This window comes from Spermophilus citellus (assembly GCF_964194105.1).
Source record: "Spermophilus citellus genome assembly, contig: SCAFFOLD_223, whole genome shotgun sequence".
In the NCBI taxonomy this organism is placed as follows: Eukaryota; Metazoa; Chordata; class Mammalia; order Rodentia; family Sciuridae; genus Spermophilus; species Spermophilus citellus.
Window position 1 is genome coordinate 14,580 of NW_027672867.1, and position 4,335 is coordinate 18,914.

Below are 4,335 nucleotides of genomic sequence, written 5' to 3' on the forward strand. Positions count from 1 at the left end.
ATGTGGGGAGCCACTCTGAATGACTCCCTGCCTTCCAGTCATGAAGCAAGAGGCTCTGACAGATCACTACATCAACCCCTGAAACTCTCTCTCTCTCTTTCTCATTCTCTCTTTCTGTGAAACCTTAAGGTCAGAGGAGACATCCTAGAACCCAAAGAAAAAGGTATCAGGCAGCCAGGAGGGAGATCTGGGCCAAAGATGGGACTAGTTTGCTCATTACATTTCCTGATCTGGGTCTCAGGTGCGTAGAATTGGACATTGTTTTTATTTTTATTTTTCTAATGACCTCTACCTTTGGATAGGATCGCTCAGTCAATTCCCATATAATGTCACTGTTGATGTCGTTAGTTTTATATCTGCCCTTTTACATTCTGTTTTCTTATGTCTTTTTGGAGGGAGGGTGGGGACTGGGGATTGAACGCAGGGGCACTCAACCACTGAGCCCCATCCACAGCCCTATTTTGTATTTTATTTAGAGAAAGGGTCTCACCAAATTGCTTAGGACCTCACCATGGCTGACTCTGGCTTTGAACTCACGGTCCTCCTGCCTCAGCCTCACAAGCTCCTGTGACTTGAAATGTGCACCACCAAGCCCGGCCCTCTGGACTACATGCCCTGAACTACATCTCTATTGCAAGTTTTATTCTGAGACAGAGTGAAGCTAAATTGCGGAGGCTGCTCTAGCAGGTTACTGATCTATTTTTGTTGTTGTTTGTTTTGTTTTGCTCTTTGTTAATGAAGGTTTCTGATTTTTTTTTTTTTTTAGAGAGAGAATGAACTCATTATAGAGCTGGGACCTCCTGAGAAACTGAGGCAGTGAAAAGACCCCCTTGAGCCCGTGATTTTTGCAATCACATCAGAAAGTTTTCAGACATGTCACCCTGTAACAGGCATGAACTTCTTGAATGGGAAGGGGACATTCTCAAGGGCGAGAGTGGGTCCTCTCAGAAAGCAGACAGACCCTGTGCCTCTTCTGCACTCTAGTTTTATTGGAGTCCCTGGGAAATTTCCAGAGACTCCTGCCCAGGTGCACTTTTTGACTTTTGACAGCAGGGTGACATCATACTTTCAAGACTCGACAGTCATGGCAACTCTATGTCACCTTGGGCCACGCTGAGCCATTCTAATTGGATTCTTATCCAAAGAATCATCCTTTCTTCCAAAATCTGGTCTGTGGAAAGAGTCACAAAGTCTGTCCCCGCATAGTCACTTGGGTTCCTCTTAGGGGGTTTCCTGCCTGCATTTCTCATGCAGATCACAGGTAGTTGGCTGAGGAATGTGACATCTCCTGTCCAATTGGGTCAGGCAGAGTTTCAGGTAAACTGCTTTTTGGAAAAGAATGCACGTGCAGGTCAGCACGGTGGGCCCATTTTATAGGATTATTCTCTTAACCGTGTGTTCCCACCATTCTTGTGTGTGTCCCCTAAAAGACTAAGAGACACAGGTACAGAAAAAGCACAGCTTTCGCTGACAGTGTTTCAGGATGGAACATGTGGGTGAGCAGGCAAGTTGCAGTCAGCATTCTATCCTCTGGTTCACAAGGGTCCCCGCTTCCCACCCCAGTTCCTCTTTGGCAAAGTACTATGGGATGCACCAACTTCCAGATCTTCACCTGGGTTTCACTGTGTCCCACTGGGCTGTTTAAAGAAGCATGCTGCAGGGCAGAGTGGCACATGCCTGAAATCCCACTGGTTTGGGAGGTTAATGCAGGAAAGTTGCAAGTTTGAAGCAGCCTCTGCAGCTTAGGGAGGCCCTAAGCCACTTAGCCAGATGCTGTGTAAAAGTAAAAAAGAGTTGGAACTTTGGCTCAGTCGCTAGGCAGCGCTCAGTTAAATCCCTGGTATCAAAAACCCCATATATTTGTATATAAAGCAATACACCCTTAGTTGTCCCCAACTCCCTTTGTCCTTTTGTGCCGGGAAAGTCTTCTTGGATTGAGTGCATCTTGGAGCTAGACACTTGACTTTACCTAAATCAACAATGTTTCTTTCGCTCTTGGTCAGGGTGACCCCTCCCCTACCTCCTGTGTGTCCAGGGTGGTTCAGGTGCATGGACTCGGGATCTGCCACATCCACAGTCTGAGGCTGTACACTTGACTCTCCATTTTGCTCTCCTTGCCCTCAGGCTGCCTTTCTTATGTCTCAATTCTACATTTAAAGCAAAATACTGTATTCTCATACCCATCCACGTTTGGTATTTTTTTTAGAGTCGGGCTCTCATTGAGTTGCTTAGCACCTCATTTTTGCTGATGGCTAGATTCGAACAGGCAATCCTCCTGTCTCGGCTTCCTGAGCCTCTGGGATTACAGGCATGATCAATTATGCTTGGTCTCACCCTCTGATTTGTCAACTTCTTCATTGGATTGATTGTAGCTTGGAGTCACCATCTGGAGTTATTCTCTCGGGCCCATTACAGTTATGCTCACACCCACCTTCTTTGAACCACAATAAAAGCAATGCTCAGTGGCAAAGTGCCCTGCCCTCCATTCAGTCTCTACCATGGGGGACAATAAAGGCACCTGGAATTCAATTCTCAGCCCTGGGCAACTATGTGTCCACTTTTCCACACCTGTGGAAATATGACTTTTTACCCAATAGCCCCCTAGTCCATGGGCAATATTGATAGGTAGAATGAACTTGGGCCAGTGAGCAGTATGTGAAAGACTTCACAAAGCCCAACTTAAGAGTAGAGAAAAAAATTGTACTTAATTTCCAAGAGGGGGATAGACATGACAGGCAGTATTGGCCCCAAGTGGCAATTTTTTATGGTTTATATGCAGGGTTAATGGCCCCAGCTGAGCAGGGTTTTGGTTTCTTTCTGGTTAAACCGCTGGGTCAGCGCCTGGGGGTATGTTGCTTCCTAGGGCTTGTGGCTTTTATTGAAAACCTTGACATGGAAAGAATACACTGGAGGGGGACTTCCTCCTGACAAAGTGAGGTCAGTCTTTGCAATAGACTGACATGCATCCAGGGAGCAAGTGAGCGTGAGCTCACAGACAAGTTATAAGACCACAGATGCTTGAACCTTAAATCCTACAGATAATACTAAATCCTAGAATCAATTTCCCCTATCCATACATGCCTATGATTACCCATTCTACAAAACCTCAAAGTCCTTGTCAGCATCTGAAGACAGGGTAAGGACAGGGTTTCCTTGTCTTCCTGGTGTAGCTGCACTGGTAAAAGTTTCTTTCCTGCTTTGCATCATAACCTTTTCTGTTTGGTTTTGGGTGAACACCTGACCAGACCTGTGGGGTCACCAGAGTCACGTCTCTGCAGAAGACTTCCTAACAGTCGAAGTAGAACATCGACACTAAGCCCAAAGCACCCATTTTATTTCCACAGCACATTGCTGCCCTAGAGGATTGCCTTCCTTCCTCCCCCACCCTTTCTGCTGGGGAGGGAGCCTTGGGCATCAGAGCCAACCCCAGTTGCTTCCTTTCATAGATCAGGAGCCTCCTCAAAGCAACAGAGGGCAGGAGGTGAGGAGAATTACTAAATAGTTTTCAAATTGTTTTCATTTTTAGATATTATATATGGGTCATATATATGATATCTTTAAAAAGTGTTTCAAAAATTTGGAGACTGTGTCTTTCTAAGTCACTTGAGGTCGCATCAGCTGGGGGAATATATATATATATATAATATATATATATATATATTATATATATATATATATATATAATATATTATAGATAATATTCTGATTAGATGTACTTAGTGTGAGAAATATATATATATTATATATATTTTATATATCTATATATATTATATATATATGAACTATATTGTATGAAATATCTATTTTATATATAGAATATATTATATAAAATACATATTTTATATATAAAAATATATAATATATTATATATATATTTTATAAAAATATATGATATATATTTTATATATACAAAAAATATATAAAATATATATTATATATAATATATAATAAAATATCATTCTTTCTTTTTTAAGGTACTGGGGAATAAACCCAATGGGGCTTGACCCCGACCTCTGAGCTCCATCACCACCCTTTTCATTTTATTTGAAGAGAGGGTCTCACTGTTTGCAGGTGCTGACCTGACCTTGGGCTCCTCCAGCCTCAGCCTCCAGGAGAAGCTGTGCTTTGTTTTTGTGCTGAGGTTAAACCCAGGGCCTTGCCTTGTTCAGAAAGCACAGCGGCCTGTGTCACCTCTGTCGCAGAGGCCTAGCCAAGGCTTCCTACTTGGATTAGTTCCCAGCACAGCCTGGAAGCTCCTCCTGAAAAGGGCTGGGGCCACGAATCTGTCACTCTACCCAATTTCAGCCTGTGATTGGATGATGTTACCTGTCAGTC